The 11,209-nt window shown below is 48.3% G+C and overlaps 1 pseudogene; it reads right to left on the bottom strand.

Annotated features, from left to right (window-relative positions):
- Positions 1 to 7,475: 7,475 nt before the first annotated feature.
- On the bottom strand, positions 7,476 to 9,768 carry LOC123440407 (annotated as a pseudogene).
- Between the last annotated feature and the right edge of the window lie 1,441 nt (positions 9,769 to 11,209).

Genomic DNA, 11,209 nt, shown 5'->3' with positions numbered 1-11,209 from the left:
TGTCGAAATACAATCGAGAAATGAAGGCTACAATTTAAATACAATCGATCTTAGCTAGCTATTTGTTCACAATCTTCTTGCCCTTATTTTTCGTAAATGGAGTTCTTCTCTTGAACGGACGTCCTTTAGGTAGGGTGGTCCTGCTTCTTCTTGTGGTGTATGCTGGTACTTCATCATCGTCGTCATGTTCCATCTTCGGGTCGCCGTACTTGTCGAAGTCTTGCTCATTGGCGACTCCATCCATTCCAATGATCTTCCTTTTGCCTCTCCTCACGACAACACGACTAGGCTTTGGCGGGTCGGTAATGAAGAAGCATTGGTCCACTTGGGAAGCCAGTACCCATGGCTCATTTTTCGCGGTGATGTTTGCGCCTGCGGTCTTGGATTTGGCTTCGGGTATAACCATGGTGGTGAAATACCGGTCTTCTTTTATGACGCTCTTGGCCCATCTGACACGGAACATCGGGACCTTCTCTCCAGCGTAGGTCAGCTCCCAGATCTCCTCGATCCTTCCTTAGTATCTGTCCTTGTCGTTACCGGTGTAGGATTCCATCGTTACCCTGGAGTTGTGATAACCATCGCTCTTCATGTCCTTTCGCTCGGTGTAGAATGTGTAGCCGTTGATATCGTACGCCTCATACGTCATCAGGTTGTGCTCGGCGCCCTGTGACAAGGCGAATATGAGTTGTTCTTCCGCGGAAGAATCCTCATGTAAAGGGTACGACAGAAGCTTCTGCTTGAACCAACGCGTGAAACATGAGTTGTGCTCTTTGATTATATCTCCGTCTGTCCTCTGTTGGCCTCGGTCATTGTACGTCTTCTCAATAAAGGTTTTGTGCTCTACGACCCAAGGATCGACCACGTCTATGTGTTGTAGCGCGACTAGGTTTGCTCTTTCAAAGTCGACGAGTCGACCCTCGAAGTCGACATGCATTTCGCGGCGACCCTCGCGGTGACCCCATCCTGCGAGCCTGCCGAGGTGCGTGTTGACGGGCAGACCAACGGGGTTCTCTATGCCTAGATAATTCGTGCAGTAGGAGATGCACTCTTCGGTCAGAAAGCCCGTGGCTATGCTTCCCTATGGACGTGACATGTTGCGAACGTATCCTTTGATGACACCATTCATCCTTTCGAACGACATCATGTTGTGCAGGAACGTCGGCCCGAGTTGGATGATATCCTCCACGATATGGACCAGCAGATGCACCATAACGTCGAAGAATGCGTGCGGGAAGTACATCTCAAGCTCGCATAGTATCACCACGATCTCTTCCTGTAGCCTTCTGAGTTGCCTCACGCCAACCGACTTCCGAGAGATGACGTCGAAAAAGTTGCATAGGCCAAATAGCGTTTCACGGACGTGCGCGTCCATGATCCCACGGATTGCAACTGGAAGTATCTGCATCATCAGCACGTGACAGTCGTGAGACTTCATCCCGCTAAACTTCTGCTTCGCTTAGTCTAGGTATCTTCTTATCTTCCCCGCGTAACCGTAAGGAAGTTTTACTCCTACGAGGCAGGTGAAAAACTGATCGATCTCCTCCTGACTTAGAGTGAAGCACGCGGGAGGGAAGTCATTTCCGGTCTTCTTGGACTTTTTGCCTTTGCGACGACTTTCCGTGTCCTGCTTCACCTCATCATCATCATTATTACCGTGAAGCTCCTCCCTGATGCCCATTGATTTCAAGTCTGCCCTTGCTTTCGGTCCATCTTTGGTCCTCTCTGGCATGTTGAGTAGGGTACCAAGCAAACTCTCGCACACGTTCTTCGTGATATGCATGACATCAAGGTTGTGAGGCACACGGAGGATCTTCCAGTACGGCAAGTCCTAGAAAACAGACCTCGTTTTCCATACCTTCAGCAGCGGCTCTGGCGTCTTTCGCTTCTTTCTCGGCTCTGGCGCCTTTCCCGGCGGTGGGCACTCTTTCCAATTTTTCAACAGCTCGTATATTTCCTCGCCGCTCCTCATAAGGGGGCATCTTCGGGGTTCGGTTTCACCATCGAACAGATCCTTGCGTTTTCTCCATGAGTCATCGTCGCGAAGCCACCTTCGATGTCCCATGAACACGGTTTTTGAAGACCCGGGATCTCTATCTAGCTGGCGATACATTGTGTCATCCATGCACCGGACGCATCCAGAAAATCCGTGGACCACCTGCCCCGCGACATATCCGTAACCGAGATAGTCGTGCACCGTCGTGAGTTGTGCGGCGTCCCACGTATTGGCTGGCGTTTTCCAAAGCGTGTCTAGCTCCTCTTTCAGCAGCCCCAGATATAGATTGATGTCGTTCCCTGGTTGTTTCGGCCCTTCAATTAGCATACTCATGTGAATGTACTTCCTCTTCATGCACAACCAGGGGGGAAGGTTGTACATCCACACAAACACAGGCCAGGTGCTATGTGTGCTTCTCTGGCTGCCAAACGGATTGACTCCATCGGTGCTCGCGCCCAGCACGATGTTCCTTGGATCGTCCCCAAATTCTGGGTATTCGTAGTTCAACGTTTGCCATTGGCTCACATCCTTAGGGTGACTTAGCATCTTATCTTTTTTATTTATCTCCGGATCATTTCCGTCATCTTCTCGCTTTTTCTCCTCCCTATCCGCGTGCCAACGCAGGAGCTTTGCTACCTTAGGGTCCACGAAATACCGTTGCAGACGAGGAGTGATCGGGAAGTACCACACCACTTTTCGAGGAGCTTTCTTCCTCTTCTTGTATCGACTGACGCCGCACACCGGACATATGGTAGACTCCGCGTGCTCGTCCCGATAAATGATGCAATTGTTCATGCACACATGATATTTCACGTGCGGTAAATCCAGAGGACACACGATTTTCTCCGCCTCCTCGAAACTGGTCGGGCACTTGTTCCCCTTGGGAAGACGTTCGTGCCAGAATGACATGTTCTCGTCAAAGCATGCGTCGGTCATTTTGTGTTTTACCTTCATCTCCAGAGCAATGAGCGTTACTTTCAGGCGGGTATCCTCGGGCCTGCATCCTTCATACAATGGAGTAACCGCGTCTATCTCCAGTTGATCCATCTTGGCTTTCTCTCGAGCGGCAGCTCTTGCGTTATCCGTCTGCTTGAGAAGCAGCTCTTGAATATGAGGGTCCTGCACCCAGGCCATCGATGGTCCATCGTCGTCTGCTCCGGCATCTTCATCTTCATGATCATGCCCTTCGTCTGCTCCGGCATCTTCCTCATCATCATGTCCGGCATCTTCTACATGATGACTGTGTCCTGGAGATTCTTCGTCTTCTCGCCCGCCCTCGCCGCGGTTGTCTTGCTCATGCCCTTCCTCATTTCTTTCCCGGCCCCCATGGACAACTTCATAATCATCTTCATCACCTTGCCACCGATAGCCATCCATGAAACCATGCAAGAGCAGGTGGTCCCGCACCTTTAAGGAATCCGGGTCCATAAGGCTCTTCAGCTTGCATCTTCGACACGGACATCTTATCTCTGTCTTGTTCTTTTGAAGCATCTCGGCCTTCGCGGAGCTCAAAAACCTATTCACGATGCCTTCGGTCATCGTGCGGACCATGGTCGCCTGCGGGGTAGAGCAAAACGATATTTTAGAACCAAATTTTTTTTTGGCATGACTTTGCCTAAAAATAGGACAAAAAAGAATGCATAGTGCCAAATTCTCACCGAAACGGAAATGAATCAACATTCCGGGAAAATATTGGCAACTATCGCATTTCAAATACCGGTACCTGCAAACACAAATATATATGCAACACCACAAACATATGCAACACCACAGACATACGTAGATCTAGCTAGGCCATAAAAAGTGCATGTGCACGTTGTTGGAGGGAGAAAAAAGTAGATCTACAACATAAAAGCTTTCCCCTTACTTACCTATCAAAAAAAGGTAATTTAACCACTTAATTTGGGTGAATATATGATGCAAATGAGGTGAGGAGGAGGAGGCACCCGAGACAATCTTGGAGGAGGAGGTGGAGAGAATGAAAGTGGGGAAAGTGAGTGTGGTAGGTGGCTGTCCAAAATATCTAGCTGGTCCCAGGTTACTAATGGCGCACCACCTACATATGCGTCATTAGTAACCCTGGTTACTAATGGCACACCTCCTGTGGTGCGCCATTAGTAGTTCTGCAAAAAAAGTAGTGGTGCACCACCAGCAGATGCGCCATTAGTAACACTGGTTACTAATGGCGCATTAGCTGTGGTGCGCCATTAGTAGTTTGCAAAAAAAAACCAAAAAAAATATAGTAGTGGCGCACTACCAACAGATGCGCCATTAGTAACCCTGGTTACTAATGGCGCACCAGCTGCTGGTGCGCCATTAGTAGTTTTGCAAAAAAAATAAAAATAAAAAAAAATATAGTAGTGGCGCACCGAGTGTGTGGTGCGCCATTAGTGTCCATCACACTAATGGCACACCTGCACATGGTGCGCCACTACTTTATAGTAGTGGCGCACTGCTTGTGTGGTGCGCCATTAGTATCTATATCATGTATAGCCCTTTTCGAGTAGTGTAGGTTGCAAGGTTTGGCTATTTACTGTGACAATGACAGGTCATGCAAAGGAATAGGTTCAGCTACCGAAGTAAAGCATTTTAAATGTGTTGTCCTAATGCAATAAGTGAGAGCAGGAGCAGGAACATGGGATTTTATCGGGATGATAAAAAATGGTGCTTGCCTTGTTGCTCAGTGGAGGGATAAAATCCGTGAGTCGGATATTCTGACGTATCCGGAGGGGCAAAGCCTACCGAAATAATAGCGACAATATATATCATTCACATGCAACAATACGATGCATGATCAGGCATGAAATGAAATGTAGTCTGGTTTGAGGTGACTAACAGAACCTTAGTTTGATTCTGATTTGAATTCAAAATTGAAATATTATCTGAAATAGGATATTTATCAAATTCATTTAATTGATTTGACCTGATGCTGTTTCATAACTTTGTTTGTCATGCATGAAAGTAGCATCATTGTGTTCATTAAATTTTTCTGCTCATTTTACATATATTATTTATCAGATTTGGAGTTATATTTATTTTTTCTATGATTTTTCAAAGTTTCAACATTTCTAGAATTATTTTTAATCACAGAATTGATTTATTGCGCGAGGCTGACGTCACTTGGCCAACACGGGCTGGCCAGGTCAAACCTGACCAGTGGGGCCCACTTGTCAGTGTCTCTGGTTAGTTTTTAGTTAAGTTTTAAGTTAACTAGCTAGTTAGGAGTGGCTGGCCCACATGTCAGTGACTGTTTAGTATTTAATAATTTCTTTAATTCTAATTAGGTTAATCCTAATTAACCAGAGGCTGGCCCCACTTGTCATAGACTCTAGGGAGTCAACCCACCGGCGTTGGGGGTTAAACCCACCGGCGATGAGCCGACGGTGGCTCCAGGGACGGCGGGAGGCACCAGAGGAACGACCCTTGCTAGTCTCAGGGGCTGAAGTGGCCGGAGTTGACGCCGGCGACGATCTCAGCGGCTGCCGGAGCTCGGGAAACGTTGAGCTCATCGAAGCAGGGCCCACTACGGTTGCGGCTAAGCATTTACGCGTCGTACTCGACGAGCTGGAGCCGATGGTGGCCTCGGAATGACCAACCGATCACTGGAGTGTCACCGACGACGAGCTTCCGCGAAGGATCTCGTCGGGCTCCGGTGAAATCGAGGGTTAGAACTCGGGAGCGAGGGGGAAAGGCACCCTGAGCTCACAGGGGTTGCTAAGGCGTCGAGAGTGGGCTCGGGGATGGCCTGGAGAGGGAGAACGACGGCGGCAAACGTCGGTGATCCAAGGAAGAAGACGACGTCGATGGGGCGATGCAGGGCTCGGGGGCATTGATTCCGTTGGCGTGGAGGACAAGCTTGACGAGGCGGAGACGATGGAGTGCTCGGGGAGGCTTGCTGTGGCCGGAGACGACGGCGAGCTCGAGCTCGAGCTCAGCTCCAATGACGGCCGAGGAGGAAGAGAAGGAGGGGGAATGGGGAGATGAGCACTGCGGGAATGGGTTCAAGAGGGTTATCTCCTCGCGGCCACCGCGACGCGGGAGGCAAACAGCCACCCAGCTCCGTGCCACGGCGAGGAGAAACGGCGGCCACCTCCTGCTGCCGACTGGCGAGGAGGAAGACGAGAGGGAGGTAAGTTGGCTGGGCTAGGTGAGCGTTAGATATGATCTTTCTATTTTTCTTGCATTTCTGTTTTCTGTTTAACCTTTCTAACATTTGTTTTATTTTATTTTTGGCTCCAAACTATTTCTAAAATAGGGAATATAATTGTGGGGTGTTATTTGGAATATTTCCAAGTCCTCAAAAATGTTTCAGCGGTTTATAATATCCCGAGATATTTAAAACCCATTATTTGGATATTATCAGTGGCTTTTGTGGTTTAAATAAAATGCCAGAATTATTTTAAAAATAATATCCACCCTTGAAATATTGTTTCCAGTATTTATTAAAAAATGGTGGGCTTTTATGAAGACCATTTTGGGTTCATTGAAATCACACTCTTTTTATTTTGGTTTAAACAAGGTGAGGTGCTAAGGTTTCTTTCATCCCTATTTTCATTTTTAATGCAAGAAACATAAACACAATCTTGCTAAACATCAAAAGAAATTCTAGGGATGTGACACCTAACTTACCAGGCCTCGGATGACATGTGTATGTGGAAAATAAAAGCTGACAATTTTTAGTATATGTCACGTTAATATAGAATAAATGTCCCTTTCAAAAAAAAAAGATAGCATAAGTGCTACAACACGTGCAGGGTTCCTAGAAAATCATGTACTACCTCCGTCCGGAAATACTTGTTCTAGAGATGAATGTATCTAGACTTATTTTAATTGTAGATACATCCATTATATGTGTTTTTAGGACAAATATTTTCGGACGGAGGGAGTACAAGTTGCCTACCAATAGGAAACGATCTACAACACGTGCAGGGTTCCTAGAAAATCATGTACAGGTTTCCTAGCAAAAGGAAAGTGACGCTTACATCACAAAAAAGAGGAACAGCAACGTGTGTGTGTTCGTATTATAGCCGGAAATGCTGATTGATATTAGTGTTCTACTCCTTCTGTTCTTAAATATAAGTCTTTTAAGAGATTTCATTAGGTGTCTACATACGAAGCAAAATGAATAAGTATACACTATAAAGTATGTCTATATACATTTGTATATAGTCCATTAGTGGAACCATTGAAAAGACTTGTATTTAGGAACGGAGGGAGTATAAAAGAAGTACACGTCCGGGACATTTATTTTTCCTTTTGTACACGTCCTGGACATGGGCATACACATATACGTGGCATATTGTACAACTTGTAGGACTAGGACTCTGTTTGAGAAAATATCTCTCCATAAAGACATGTTTTATGAAGATTTCTTTTTCTATTTTTATTCTGGGATTGCGTATGCTAGCTAGGTAGTACGTGGTGGCAAAAAAGTACACGGTGGCAAGATCACCCGCAAAAAAAAGGACGTGCTCGCAAGATAAAAACTGGTAGGCTGTAATGGATGTAATACAGTATAATGAAATAATTAATAGGCGTACATATTTAGTGTTTATTTTGCTTCGGAGTACGTAGTCTCCCCTAATAATAAAGCGCGAGCGCTGTCGTCCGTCGTGGCTCTTTTGCAGAAAAGTACCTCTCTTTTCAAGTAATTAACCCGCAGTCCTTCTGTAAGGCACACCGAACCGTTTTTCCGTGCATATTTACAAGAAACCCCTTATAGTTTCTTGAAATCAACCCGCTCCGCTCTTAATGACGCAACGCGGTCGAGCGGGGAGGGGGCAGAGGAGCTACCATTGCAGCTCGCGGAGCTCGGAGAAGGAATGGCCGCCTCCTTGCCAGGTGATGGAGCAGCAGGGCCGGTGCACGGTGGCACTCAGTTGGTCGCTAGATCTGGCGTTCATCAGCCAGTTGCAATGCGACTCGCTGCGTATGGGCTCCTGGCTGAAGGTCGGCCTGCGCGCGGGAGCGCCAGCCCGCCCAGGCTCCGCACGATGGCCACGGCCGTGTCGGCCGACACCGGCATGGACGGGATCGTCGGGAACCGCCGCCTGACCGCCTCGTGGTCGAACCCTAGCCGCTCCGCGCCGTCCGCCACGGCCCAGCCGGGCGTGAGCGGGTCGCCGGGGCCGCCGAGCAGGACCGCGCCCCTCTCGACGCCGCCGTCCGCGTGCCCGGGGATGAGCACTGCGACGGCACCCTTCCCCGCGGCGCGTGCCACCACCCCGTCGCGATACCCACCCCCGCGGACTGCAACGGCGACGCGGCCGCGGACGGACATCCCGAGCCGGTCGAGCGCGGCCAGGTCCTCCTCCCGGCCCAGGTTGACGAACACCGCCTCGGCCACGGCCGCGCCGGAGGGAGAGTACGCATGGTAGGGCCGCACGACGCGGCGGTCCGGGTCCGCCGGCTTGTCCGTCGAGAGGCGCGCAAGGAGGGAGCGGTTGGCGGCGAGCAGCGCGAGGGAGGCGTGCGCCCGGTACGAGAGCAACGGCGCGTACTCGCGGGTGAGCGTGCGGAGCCCCGCGGCACGGAATCGCGCGTGCACGTGCGCGGCCACGCCCGCCGCCCCGGGCGTCCCCGCGAGGTGTAGCCCGGCCGTGAGCGCGCGCAGGTCGGCGGCGATGCTGGCGTTGGCCCCGGGGGAGAGGGAGAGGAACAGCGCGGCGGGGTCGGCGCCGGAGCGGGCCCCGGCGGTCGGCCGTGGAGGACGAGCAAGTAGACGAGGAGCAGCAGGCCGAAGGGCAGGAGGACGCGCGCGAGGCGGAGCGGCTGCCGCGGCGAGGAAGGCCACGAGGAGGGGTGCGGCATTTCGCGGCGGCTGGGCGTGTGGGGGCTCCGAGTGTCAGCGGGCGTCGGCGCGCCCACCACCCGTGCGCGGCTTTTACGGCCATGGAAAGGTGGCCGTTACCAACTTTAGTGCGGCTCGCCATCGTAGCACGCTGTACTGTGTACTCTACCCTACCACGGTATACCGGTGGTCCTATACGTACGTTACGGATGGGATTGGGAAGATGCGCAGCATGGCATGCTCGCTCTCGCGTCTCGCCATTGCCGTTTCTTCGGATAAGTAGGCTGCACGATGTATGCTGCATGTAGGACGCAGGAGTACTAGGCTTTACTACGAGGGAGCGGGTCCCGGGGGGAGCTTCCACTGGGAGGGAGCAAGTGCCGGCGGCGGGGCCGGCTGCGTCGCGCGGATTGGCGGGCTGGGGCGGTGCGCGGCACACCTCGATCCACTAGCGAGCTCCGTATTTGCGACGTGTCGACTACCGAGAGCAGAGGACAGGGACCGGCGCACCTGTGGGCTGTGGCGGGTCGGTGCGTTTTGGGCTCGCTCTCGCTCCTTGCCTGTGGATGGAAGAATGGGACGTGTTGATGGAGCTTTATGTCACTCCTTACTTGGGATGGGACTCTAGCTAGCAGAGACTGTCAAGTGACCAGTTGGCGTTTACTGCTCTGTTCAATCCGGTGTCCCATGTTGTTTACTCCTCTTACATTTATATTTGTTTGCCGCAATTTTTTATTTATTTATATCTGTTCCTATAGTTATATTTGTTTGTGTGTGTTTTAATACGGTACAGTCGAAGTCGCTCCTATCCTTATGAATGAATGTGTATCTTTGTAGATGGAATTGTCTCATTCTACTGTACGTACATCGTCGAAAGACCTGAAATTAATTCAGAAAAATATGAACACCAATGTCTCAAACTTAAAACTCTTATGAGTAAGGAATATCACAATTCTTCTAACCATCCAACCACAAGTTAATTCATTTATACTTGCTTATGTTACTATGTACACATGCATGACATATTAGCACTGCACTATTTGTAATTATATTGTACTACATGTGTTTTTGTGTTGATAAAGATGTATTCTCTTTCGAGTTATTAAGGTTTTCGATTTGGTTTCACACGCCAACGGAATCATGGTTTCAGACTTAGTTCTCCATATAAATCAATTCAATTTCCTTTTAAACGAAGATTAATATACAAGCGGAGATCAACCCCCCCCCCCCACCTATAGGCATATTAAAAAAATCCATAATCCATATGATATACTTTCTTTGTTTTTAAATATAAATCTTTTTAAATATTACACTTTGAACTATATACAGATATATATAGACATATTTTAAAGTATAGATTTACTCATTTTGTTTTGTATTTAGTCTTCTATTGAAATATCTAAAAAAGACTTATATTTAAGAACGGAGGTAGTAGCCGGCACTATGTGTCGTGTTGGGTGGATCTTGCACATGAGATCGATAAAGTGTGCCCTTTTGCTTGGTATAGCTACGTTGAGGCTTAATTTAAGGGCATTCACTCCTTTCATGTTTTAGCATTGCATCTTGTTATCAGCCTCCAAGAATCAACAAGTGATTTTCAATGCATAGTGATTGGTATCGAATTCACTTTGGCAGTTCTACTGAAAAATTGAATTTCCTTGCACTCTAAAATAAAGGGATTTCTTACTATTTTTTAGCGAAATCAGTAAAAGTTCCTTACGCATCCATGCCACTCAAGGTAAAAATAATAATAATATCCATAGGGTCCAAAATAAGCTCGTTGGAGCTAGGAAAACCATATCCTCAAAATCATATCAATAGTTTTGCAGAAAAACCTTTAGGTCTCATAATCTCACAAAGGAAATACCAATAGATATTTATAGGACTTCTCAAAACCTACTATAAACAAAACGACATATATTTTATTAATAATGCACATGATTCAGGGTTTCATGCAAAACAAGAATGCTCCCACCCCCACCCACCCACCCAATAATATTCTTGACCTTTGTAAAAGATGTTTGAGCAAGATCTTTATTTTTCACGACACAAGTATTCATTTTTTTATACACAACTTTAGGCAAAAGCTTGAAACTAGAGTTTAACAAGTAGGTTGTACTTGTTGAATTTTATTAGCCTTAGAATCTTAGGGATCAAAGTTATATTATCATAGTTCTATCTATTTACGAGTCAACTTCTTCAAGGACTTCAATGATGTTAGAATTTTTTTAAAGAACTCATGGGAAAGCCATATGGCTCAAGGGAAGCTAGAAGTGAAGCCATTCATGAGGTCGGAGTTAGAGCTGCACCTCATGCCCGACAACCTGTGGATTAGGCTATCCTGCTCCTTCGCATGGCGGGCCGCCTTCGCCTTTGTCGTCGCCTCTTTGTTTGCCTCGCGCTCCAAAATCTCGATGGCGAGTCAC

The sequence above is a fragment of the Hordeum vulgare genome, chromosome 3H (assembly GCF_904849725.1).
Source record: "Hordeum vulgare subsp. vulgare chromosome 3H, MorexV3_pseudomolecules_assembly, whole genome shotgun sequence".
NCBI lineage: Eukaryota > Viridiplantae > Streptophyta > Magnoliopsida > Poales > Poaceae > Hordeum > Hordeum vulgare.
This window is presented reverse-complemented; position numbering and strand designations above follow the sequence as displayed.